Raw genomic sequence first — 12,440 nt, 5'->3', positions numbered from 1 at the left:
AGCCCCAACCCGGTGAGTGGTGTTAACTATAGTTGATCGAACAGCCAATAATACGGGGTCGGCGAATCAATGACCGATTTAAAAAAAAAAATTCAAATCCGCTCCGTAATCCGGTGCCCATAAGTCAATGTGGTCCGGCCATGGGGATATTACTGACAGATTTACTAAAAGAGTACGATCCGCTCCGGAATACGTTGCCCATATAAGTCAATAGGGTCTGGCCCCAGGGATAGCGCAAAAAACTAGCGGATACAGACGTTTACAGTCCGGGTCCGCTCAGCACTAGTGTTAACATTGGTTGCACAGTATATGGCGGCTATTTTACATGAGTAGTACCACATGAGTAATTCCGCCCACATGACACACAGCACATGAGTTGTACCACAAGAGTACTTCTTGTGAGTTACCCCCACGTGAAAATATTATAAGGTATAATTTTTTCCAGACCCGCAGCCACAGCAGGAGCCACCTACAGACCAGCAGCCCCAGCAGGACCCACCTCCAGACGTGGAGCCACAGCTGGAGCCTCTACCAGACCCGGAGCCACAGCTGGAGCCTCCACCAGACCCGGAGCCACAGCTGGAGCCTCCACCAGACCCGGAGCCACAGCTGGAGCCACCACCAGAGGCGGAGCACCAGCAGGAGCCACCTGCAGTCTCTCCCTCCTCACTCAATGTCATGGGAGCAGGCTTGCCTGGTAATTTTTGAAGATAAAACTAGGGGCATATAACTTTGACTGGATAGAGCTATCTTACCCACAGCACCCAGATTTCCCATGAACTGAAATCCCTCTATCAGCAACCAACTTTCCTATGTTGAGATATCCATCTTGTCCTCGGCACACTGCTTCCCCATGCTCTGCTATATATCTTTCCATCATCACACAGCTTTCCCATATCAGAGCATGGGGATGCTGGGTGCTGAGAGAAGATGTATAGCAGAGCATGGGGAAGCTGGGTGCTGAGAGAAGATGTATAGCAGAGCATGGGAAAGCTGGGTGCTGAGAGAAGATGTATAGCAGAGCATGGGAAAGCTGGGTGCAGAGAGAAGATGTATAGCAGAGCATGGGAAAGCTGAGTGCTGAGAGAAGATGTATAGCAGAGCATAGGAAAGCTGGGTGCTGAGAGAACGACCCTTTCTCCCTCACCACAAAACATTCCCATCCCCTGGTTGTATCTTTGTACCCCCTTGTATTTAGTTCTCAAAATACAATAATGGCCCCCACATAGCCTTCCATATAGTATAAAGGGTCCCACATAACCAATCATATATTAGAATACACCTCCATAGTCCTCCATGTATAATATTGCAGCCAGCCTCTCCAGTCCTACATGTATAAAGCAGCCTCTTCAGGCCTCCATGTATAAAGCAGCCTCTCCACCTATCATGTACTATGAAGTGTTTTGTCTCTCCCTAGACATTGATGCTGATGCTAGAAGTTTCGGGTGGAACATCAGCCCATCCTTATCGGACGAGGAGGAACAACCGAACCGTAAGTTTTAACAACAAACATGTACCTCTAATTTATATGTCTACATATAATTAGCCTTTTTAAGTGGTACCATTCCTTCCACAGAAATACCAACATTGGAAGACCTTCAGGCCTCTCACCGGAGGATTGTAGCAACGCAGCGCACCCTGGCAGCGGCACAGCGCACACTGGCCTTAGCGGTGAAGCAGCACGGAGTGCTGATCGCCAAATATGTGGCGTCCCAACAACAGGGCAGCAGCCGTTAATTTTTTTTTCCTTTGTTCAAAATAATGTTTTTGTTTTTTTTTTTTAACAAATGCATGATTGTCTTTGTGTTTGTGGCCGTAGCCACGAGAACAGTTAAAATAAAAGTTTATTCTTTCCTCATTTATGCGTTCTCCTTGAAGAGTTGCAGCAGCACTGCATTATGCTTGGAGGAATTGATCTGTTTGAAGTTTTGCATGTATATCCATACTCACCAGGAGCGAAACACTGATGCTGCCAATCCATGTCCTACTCGAAGAAGACAAGATTCCCACCATGAGTTGGACATGAATCGGTAGCATTGGTGGATGTAGAGTATGGATGTATGTGGTTGTGTGTATGTATGTATGTATGTACCGGTTAAAGTATGTTTGTGTGTGCGCGTGCAAAACTGCAGCAGTACAAACACACCAAAAAACAACACAAAAGTACAATATTTTCTGTTGTTTTTTGCAAATAAGATATGGTAGGCTCCGTCAAGCAGGCTCATAGGCGACGGCGATTGGGTTGCGGTACACCTTAAAGTGGTTGCCGTCAAAACCCACAGAGATCCGGAGGCTCTGATTGGGCATGCCGCAGCTCACTACATACGTAATGGGAGTGGACTTGCATGTTCCAAGCGTATTTGTCCCAGTGAAGACACAAACACTGAGTGCAAGAGGAAGGGACCCCTGTTTGCTACACGGGACTGTGTGTGTAATTCTTGAGAACTGTGAGGACACCATTTAGCGCAGGTCCAACTCTGCATGTCACCTTCCACTGCAATTTATGCCATACAACAGGAACTACACCTCCCTAACCGTCTCACCATCAGTCACTGCAACACACGGGTGGTCTCATCAACAACACACTCTCCAGTACGTATGAGCACGGGGATGGGTGGGTCCATGTATACAGATGGAAGATGAAAGCATGGAGATCTGTAGTAAGATCAGAAAAGCAAAGACGCAGTCGTGACCACAGATCAGGATTGAAGAGAGCGTTAGATCCGCAAATCAGCACACAAGCCTGGAGGTCTCTAGTACGATCCAAAAAGCAGTATGTGCTCATGAAAAAAGGACGGAAGTGCGACCTTGTTGCCTTCTTTGAAAGCAAACCTGTAATTGCAAAGCTGTGGTCAACTTGGGCAATAAGAAACCGCACCTCAGCATGCATGTTTGGACGCCATATTTTTTGCCTAGGCCACAGTGAAAATATTGAACCCACCCGCCAGAGACCTATCAGCCAATTGTATTTTAGCGTCGCTATAATAGACTTGCGATCGCGTTGGCGACGATACTGCGTCGCTGAAACCCCTTTGTCTCTCCTCAAAACCCCTACAATGTTAAATACTGGTGCCCGCAGGAGACGCTGCTGCGTTCTCTAAATGATTTGCTTCCGCAATAAATAAAGCGTCTCATAACTGTAGCGATCAATATCTTTACATTTATAAATATAGCAGTCTCCAAACTGTTGTTGTGTGACGGTTTGTTTATTTAGGTGATTTAATTGTTGGCCACTAGTGCGTTGTCCTTCTCTGATTGGATAGCAACTGCTCAACAAGTCTTTCTGTGATTGGGCTATAGCATGTCAATAAATAAAGGCAACGCAGTAGGGCTTCCATTCTGTTTTCTAGGTGCCTTTAGTTCAGCAGCGTTCTCTTTCAAGTCGCTATTGTGTCCCGTAATTTGTGGCTCTACACACCAACAATTTTGGAAGGTAGGTATTTATTGAGTTCTCTAATTATCTTTGTAGCTTTCCTTTAATATCTAGAATCTGTTTTTCATTTTTATAATATTAGATTTGATATATTTGTAGCTATCATTTACTTGTAATCATAGCTCAATTATAATTTGTGTCCATTCTTTATATGTAACATTGTGGCCAGGATTTCATACACTTTGAAGCAGTGTACATTGTTTATTTGCATGGCCAGCAAATTTACAGGGTGGGGTAGGGGGTTTTATTGTCGTGTGCAAATCTCCATTTTGGGCTTGCTTCAAATACATGTAGAATCACCTGTACTCGTGGCCTGTATTTGCGAACATACTTGCATCATTAGTTGTGTACTTTTATTGACATGTTTTTTTTAATTTTTTTTTATATAAATTACAGATGTCTTACAATAGCCAAGAATTCATACGAGAACTGATTGAGCTGTATCGCTCCTTTCCCTGCCTTTGGCTAGTTAAATCGCCGGACTATTGCAACCGGAACAAGAAAAGGGAGGCATATGCAAAATTAATTGCCCTATTTCAGCAGCATGACCCATCTGAGAAGGTGGATGAGACGATGGTGCGCAAAAAAATTCAGGGCCTCCGCACTGTATTTAAGAAGGAACTAAACAAGATTGAGAGGTCCAAAAGGTCAGGATGTGGTACAGATGACATTTATGTCCCCTCCCTGTGGTACTTCAACTTAATGGACTTCACCCGCAACCAGGAGTTACCACGGGCATCTGTATGTTCGTTTGGGCCCACCAACACAGAGGCACTGACAGATGCCATAGATGAAGATGTAAGTACCTTCTGTTCTTTTCGATGAAAAGCATGTAAGCTTTGGATGCAGGTCATTAATTTATTTCGTATTGATTAATTGTGATTAATTGTAAATATACAGACTTGTACAATTTTCAAGTTTAGCCGCACTCTGTTCTCATACTATTTAATGTCATGTAATATCTCGTACTACTTGTGCCACCACACTCCTGTTTACCATTGCATGCTAACTGTATATCGCTACTGGGGTATCATTTTCGTGATGCGGTGGTGAGTTCTAGTTTGTGAAAATCGATGGGTTTATCTGAAACTTAAATTTTCTGTTATTTTGTCCAGCAGGACTGTTCCCAAGTTGAGACACTATCTAGTGGCGACATTCCGGGTGTGGCGGAAAGTAGAGGGGAGGCAAATGTCGATGAAAATTCGCCCTCCACTGAACAACAACCACAGCGGCAGCGAAATATCCGAAGAAAGGCTGCCACACCATTATCATCCGAACAATTAATTTCTTTGGCAAGCCGTTTTTTAGAAAGACAGTCCAATACCGGTATGGACTTCTTTGCAAAGATGACAGCAGATCGACTGCAAAAGTTGGACGCCAGTCAAAGAAGTCGTGCGGAAAGACTTATACTGGAAACGCTAAGTCGAGCCGCAGCCGGTAACCTGGAAGAGACAACTTCGCTGACCCCACCAACCAGGCTAGACCGTGGACCAGGTCCACAACCCTTATGGCCACAAATGCCAGATACATTGCACAGCACACCTGTGCGGAGGATGGGGCCTCCAGGAAACATTCTTGGGCACCCCACTCCAGAGTGCTCTTTTATGCCCCAGTCCTTTCTAGCCCATCTAAATTCCACAAACAACCACTATGAAACCTGATGCTTCTTGTCGGTGTACTTTTCTTTTTCCATAATTTTTTGGAAAAAGTTAATTTCAGTTTTGTTTTGTTAATTATTTAATTTCTTATACTTATATATATATATATATATATAGAGAGAGTTTTATTTTTGTTTTGGTTTGTAATAAAATGTGTTTGGTTTATCAATTGACGCACGTTCTGCTTAATTCTTGAGATAGTTATAAGCAGGCCTACTTGGTTTTGTATTGGGCTGTGTCCATCTATACACATGCATAGATATAATGGGTGTCAGCAGGGTCGGTCTGGGGAGTCTGGAGCCCACCATGGTTAGGGGTCCACCTTTCAGTTTTCCACACACTGTAGCCCCATGCATAACTGTGGTACATAGAAATACTGCTGGGGGGGGACACACTGAAGGAGTGCTACAAAGCACAAGGGTACCTTCACATAGCGACGCAGCAGTGATCCTACCAGCGATCTGACCCTATCAGGATCGCTGCTGCATCGCTGCATGGTCGCTGGTAAGCTGTCAATCAGGCAGATCTCACCAGCGACCCAGTGACCAGCCCACCAGCCAGCAGCGATGTGGAAGCAATGCTGCGCTTGCACGGAGCCGTGGTCTGGAAGCCGCGGAAACTGGTAACCAACGTAAACATTGGGTAACCAAGCTCATGTTACACGATATTTGCGTTGGTTAACAGCACACAATGCTTAGCGCTGGCTCCCTTGCACTCGTTGCCTGAGTACACATCGGGTTATAATTTTACCCGATGTGTAGTCTGGCTGCGTGCAGGGAGCAGGCGCTGGCAGTGAGAGCGGCGGATGGTGTTAACAAAAGTAAATATTTGGTAACCAAGGAAGGGGATTCCCTGGTTACCAGATATTTACATTGGTTACAGCAGGCTGTCAGACGCCGGCTCCTTGCATCCTGCACATTCCGATCTTTGCTCTCTCGCTGTCACACACAGCGGCAGTGCAAAGATTAAAAAATGAAACAGCAGTGTGTGCAACGAGCAGCGATCTCACAACAGGGGCCAGAACGCTGCTCAGTGTCATACACAGCGAGATCACTAATGAGGTCACTGCTGCCTCAACCAAACCGTGACTCAGCAGAGTGCCCACAATCGATCGTAAAATGAGACATTTTACGGACTCTCATGTTTGAAAGTCGTTCAACAGGGCAACTAGAAAATCAAATCCCTCCATTTGGAAAAGTATTATAGCTCTCCTGATAAACTATGTACCTTTTTACCTCAAGCGCATGGGCTGGGGAATAGTTTTCGGTGGAATGTGTCATGGCACATGCAACAGAAATCAGTGACCATAGTGGACCGGGGAGGACATTTATCTCCCATCTGACACGTTCATGCCAGATGGGAGATAAATATTTTTATAACAGCGCTGTCATTTACTGTAACGTGATCCTCGTGCTACGGTGCATACCGGTGATCATGTGAGCGCGGACAGGAATACGGCCTGAATCATGATATCCCTTATCTCAGCTACCCCCTGAAACCAACGAGATTTTCAGACGCTGGGGGGCACTATTCACTAATTTCTGCATGCTGTTTATAAACGGCAGTGCAGAGGAAAAGGAAAGAGACCACCAGCCCTGGAGGGGGAAACGAATGGAACTGCCCGAGGCTGCTGACACGGGGCCGGTAACTAGTAATGTATATCAATATGTATGTGTAACCGTGTCTATCTATTAAGCGCCTGTGCAGGAGTGAATGCTGTGTGCATAGTCGTACTAGTAAAAGAATAAACAAAAATTTTTAAATCTCCTCGGTATTATACTTTATTTCAGAAACAACACACACTCACAATATAAATTACATCAGAAGGCCACTATATGATCTGATGCTGCCAACTAACAGCACCAGGGCCGTTAAAATAGTCACAGTATTTCTCTCGGCAAGTCTTAGCATCATCGGGGTTTCTGCCGTGTGCACAAGGCTCAAGTCCTGCAATCGCAGGACCGTCTGAGCGCCAATTCCCGAGCAGCACTTCCCCACTGGTTAGGTCCACAGTGTCCACGAAGCCAGACGGACAGTAGCTATCAGTATCTCGACGACGAAGGAAATTATGCAGCACGCAACATGCCAAAATAACAGAGTCTATTGAGTCTAGTTTCATGTTAATGGGTGTGTGAAAAATTCTGAACCGATTGGCCATTATCCCGAAAGCATTTTCCACTACCCGCCGTGCCCGTGACAATCGGTAGTTAAAAATGCGCCTTTGCTCTGTAAGATTTTTTTGAGGATACGGTTTTAGAAGATTTGAATGAAGTGGGAAGGCTTCATCCCCAACAAAAACAAAATTAAATTCGCCAGTAGTCTGTGAGTTGGGAGGCAAGTGCAGGTCACAGTTGTTCAAACGATCGCCAAAACGTGTTTGCTCAAAAACACCCCCATCGGAAACTCGGCCGTTCATGCCGACATCTACAAATATAAACTCGTAATTGGCGTTCACCAAAGCCATCAGGACGACACTGAAATAGCCCTTATAGTTAAAAAAGTATGATCCGCTGTTAGGTGGTTGAGTTATACGGACATGTTTCCCGTCCAACGCCCCTCCACAATTAGGAAACTGCCAGAGGTGATCAAAATCTGAGGCAATCTTTCTCCATTCCTCCTCCGTGTTGGGAAATTGAATGTAGCTGCGCAGACAGTTGTAAATTGCATCACATGTCTCAGGAATTAATACGCTGAGCAGGGGCCGTGAAATGGCTGAAGAAAAGTGTAAATCCTGCAGCGAGCGACCGGTGGCGAGGAAACGGAGCGTGACGGCCAGTCTTTCATCTACCGGGACAGCAGCACGCATTGCTGTATCCTTCCGTTTAATGACTGGTGTTATTGTTTCCAGCAAAAATTTGAAGGATTCCTCCGACATCCGGAGATAGTTCCTGAAATCGTGAGGATTCTTCTCCTGAAGCTCTCTAACCAGTTGCATGTGCGTGAATTCAGACCGCTTCTGCAGCCACTCTCTTGTCCACATGCGCCGTTTTTGTTTGGAACGCCTCCTCTCTGCCTTATTTTCTAGCTGAGCTGCCTCAAGCAGCAAAGCAGCCACCACAAGATTACACTCCTCATCGCTCATGTTGTGTAATCTAGGAAATGACAATGAAATGCAAAAAATTAGAATAGTAACCAAAAAATATCGCTATTATTACTATACATAGTAAAATTTAAGGAAAAATACGTTTAATTACATTTGTAAGTGTGCCACAAAAGGTACTGTATATGGTTGTATACACATGAGACCCCCTTAACCCCTTAACGACCACAGGCAGGCAGTAATATTACATCATAAATGTCATAATGTTAATGCCTGCGGTCCGCCGGCGGCAGCATGCCGAGTTCAGCGCACATCTCAGCTGATTTTCACAGCTGAGATGTGTGCCTGCCAGGCACAAGCAAAATCGTTATCTGTTTGTGCCGATTAATCCTTTAAATGGCGATGTTGGCGATGTTAATACGCCAAATCTAAAATTAAAAAATAAAAATTTGAAATATACACACATTTGGTATCGTTCAGGAATGGCCGCTCTATCAAGCAAAAAAAAAAAAAAATTAATCTGATCACGATACGGCATAGCGGCAAAAACATTTCAAACGCCAAAATGAAATGATAGGCGAGCCAAACATATCATATGCGCAAAAATGGTTAGCGGTAAAAACATGTGATTGAGACGCTATCGCACTTATTTTACAATTTTTCTTCATTTGGAATTTTTGGACGGTTTACAGTACACTATATGGGAAAACTTATGGTTTCATTTAAAAGCACAGTTATTTCCGCAAAAAAATGAGCCCTCACATGACCATATTGACTGTAAAATAAAAAAATTACGTCTCTCAGAAAAAGAATGGCGAAATAAAAACGTAAAGCAAAAAAAAGGTCAGTCTTGAAGGGGTTAAAATGTCTGCCCATAGAAAAGCATGTGTACAGATAGTAGCCAAGCCCTCTCACCATTTGCTTGCAAGTGTAGAAGCATGAACACACAATGTTCTATAGCACAATGATAGATACTTATAGAAATGTAATAATATTATGGAAATGTATTTGCGACCTCAAAAAAATTCCTACCTTGCAGAGTACAACGCCCAGAATATCTGATGAACGGATGAAGCGATGCAGAATGGACTGTATTGCGATCTGCTTGCTACACGCGGTCAGGGACAAGTGAACTAGCCCTACCAAACAATGGAAGACGCCCAATGAGACGTCCAATGAGAACGCAGTAGCGATCACCAATCAGAACAGAGAGGGCGTGGAAACCAACGAAGATGCACGCCTACGTGAGTCGTGAACAAGGTCGCTGTCTAGGAGTCACACACAGAATTGCGTCCTGCACAGCAGGACATCGCCTTTGAAGAAAACGAACCAGCACTGTGTGTAACGAGCAGCGATCTCACAGCAGGGGCCAGATCGCTGCTCAGTGTCACACACAGCGAGATCGCTAATGAGGTCACTATTGCGTCACCAAAACCGTGACTCAGCAGCGATCTCGCTAGCGATCTCGCTATGTGTGAAGCACCCCTAAAGCGATGTATCATCCAACAAGGTTAAAGCTTAAAGTTATCAGCTGCTGCAGTCCCACGAGTTAATTCATTGTTAGAATTCTAGAAGAGAAACAGTAGGCGGATTGTCTGCACTGCTGTTTGAGATAGACAATGCGGTTTTATTATCTACACATATTATTGTGCATATACATAGCACACACGTCGAAAGAATAATCCATCACAGTTGTCCAGTGAGTAGAGAATATTGCAGGGCCCTGATATTCATTACTGATATTAGCTCATGAATGTTGTATTTCTAAACACAAAAAAAGCTATATATTTTATATACATTCTAAAGGCAGGCATCAAAAAGAAATAAGGTTGTGCAGATTATAAATGGTTAATAAGTGAGACGGTATCTATAAAGGGCTGGTCGACGGCAAAGAGGTGCACAGCAGCTCAATGAAAGTTCAATGTAGTGTCAATTCAAAAGACCTAAGTCATAATATGCTATGGTTTGCCAAAAATAATAGAGATCCGGAAGGTGAATCATTAGTAAGTCAGCTGTATAGATAAATAGCAAGTCAAAATGCTACCCTTTAACTTTGACATTCATATTACTCAACATACACTAAACCTTCTCTGTAACCCACTTCTGAAACTTTTTTGACTATTGTCCTTTTACATTTGTTCTACAGCAACTTTTTGTGCACTAGGAAGTTAATATTTAGAGATAGGTGTGAGACATAATCAAAAGTCTCAGGCCATTCTGTGCAAAGACATACGGATCAGGACCACACAAATTACTGTGGGAAACCTCCATCTTTCACTGCAGATAAACTCAATGACGTCACGACTCACAGCTGTGGCTCAGTTAGTGTTTTCTGGAAGTCACAGTGGGCGGTTACGTTCTGTACTGTGCCTGCACGCTGAGACTTCAGTATGTTGCAGATCTTGTGATTTACGTTGGACCTGGGTGTTTGGTGGGTTAATAAATTGGAGAAAGAGGGTGGGTTTTTATATATTTTATTTCAAATAAAGGATTTTTTCTGTGTTTGTGTTTCATTTCTTTTTACTTATAGGGTTAGTAATGGGGAGTCTCAAATACCCCTCCCCATCACTAATCTAGGACTTGCCATCAGCTATCATTTGTTAACAAATCCCAGCTGTAATTAACCCCTTATATTACCTTTATTGCCACTACCCCAGGGCAATCGGCATGAGCTGGGTAAAGCGTCGGTATTGTCGCATGTAATGGGTGCAACAATTCTGGGTGGCTACAGGTTGCCATTTTTAGGCTGGGTGGTCCAATGACCATGGGTCTCCCTAGGGTGAGAATACCAGCCCCCAGTTGTTGGCTTTAACATGGCTGGGTATCAAAATTAGGGTGACCACATGTTCTCTTTTACAACTATTTACGTAAATATTTTTTAAAAAAGCCACATGTGGTCCTTTGTATTGTGATACACAGCTAAGATGAGGCCCACAGCTGAGGGCTGCAGCCTATAGCCATCTGCTTTATTTATGCTGGGTATCAAAATATGGGGGAACCCAGCTCCATTTTTTAATTTATTTATTTTTACACCACTATCAGTATGTTAAAAAAATGGAAAGACGAAGGAGTGGGTGCAAATGGTGTCTTACCTGGTGGTACCAAATGGAGTTAATTAGATGCACTAACCTGGTGTGGTTGCGTTAAAGACATAACCTAACCATTAAAACCACGTAGTAAGGATGGCTGCTGCAGAAATCATGAAGATAGCGAGGAAGTAGATGGAAGTAAAGGGCTGCCGCCAGAAGAAGATCACTGAAGAGTGAGGGAGCAGTAACATTTTCTTCAGGAACAAAATCAATAATGTACACAAACACCGAAAAATCCTTTATTGAAATCAAAGACAAAAAAGCACCCTCTTTCACTACTTTTTTAATCCCCAAACAGCCCTGCAGGTTCGACGTAATCCCCACGAGGTCCCACGGCAATCCCGTCTTTGCTACATATGAACGCATAGCACCTGGCCATAGAACATGACTGCCCACTGTGAGCTTCCGGCAGAGAGTGAGTTGTGCGATCAGTGGTGATGTCACTCAGGTGATTTGTGGTCACATCAGATTCTCCACCTGTGACCGCAAATAGCCTAAGTGATGTCACCGCTGATTGCTGCAGTCATTGTTCTTTGGCTGCACGTTGTAATTTCAGATGCAGCAGAGCTGAATTGTCGTGGGATCTTGTGTGGATGATTACACATTGAACTTACAGGGGTGTTTTGGGGTTAATAAAGTGGTGAAATAGGGTGTTTTTTGCCTTTTACTCCAAATAAATTATTTTTTTGGTGATAGTGTTTATTTACTTTCTCTTACAGATTAGTGATGGGGGGGTCTCATAGACACCTGCCATTACTAATCTAGAGCTTAGTGGCAGCTGTGGGCTGCCATTAATCTCTTATATTACCCCAATTTCTACTGCACCAGGGCAATCGGGAAGGACCAGGTAAAGCGTTGGGCTTGTCGCGGCTGCAGGCTGCTATTTTTAGGCTGGATTTCCACAGCCTGAGAATACTAGCCCTCAGCTGTCGGGCTTTATCTTGGCTGGGTGTCAAAATTAGGGGGGACAACATGCCAGTTTTTAAAATGATTTATTTAAATATATATATTTGAAAAAAAAAAAAAAAGCCGCATTCGGTTCCTCCGATTTTGATACATGTAGATGAAAGGCGTGCAGACAGAGTAATCCAGGTGCAAGTAGTTGGGTTAATAAACACTTGGATATAGTAGGATAAACACTGCATACTATTGTTTTGCCAATTTAGTGAAAATTTTAATAATGGGGAAAATTCAATATCAGAGCCAAAAGTCAAGCAAAG

At 43.8% G+C, this 12,440-nt stretch overlaps 1 long non-coding RNA gene across 1 annotated transcript; it reads left to right on the top strand.

Moving 5' to 3' along the window:
- The first annotated feature begins 253 nt into the window (after positions 1–253).
- LOC142250519 (uncharacterized) lies at positions 254–1,718 on the top strand. Its single transcript, XR_012725204.1, has 3 exons — positions 254–697; positions 1,418–1,492; positions 1,577–1,718. It is a non-coding gene; the product is annotated as an uncharacterized LOC142250519 (long non-coding RNA).
- Positions 1,719–12,440: the final 10,722 nt, after the last annotated feature.

The sequence above is a fragment of the Anomaloglossus baeobatrachus genome, chromosome 9 (genome assembly GCF_048569485.1).
Source record: "Anomaloglossus baeobatrachus isolate aAnoBae1 chromosome 9, aAnoBae1.hap1, whole genome shotgun sequence".
Classification (NCBI taxonomy): domain Eukaryota; kingdom Metazoa; phylum Chordata; class Amphibia; order Anura; family Aromobatidae; genus Anomaloglossus; species Anomaloglossus baeobatrachus.
The sequence above is the reverse complement of the archived record's forward strand: the minus strand, read 5'-3'. Positions and strand labels throughout refer to the sequence as shown.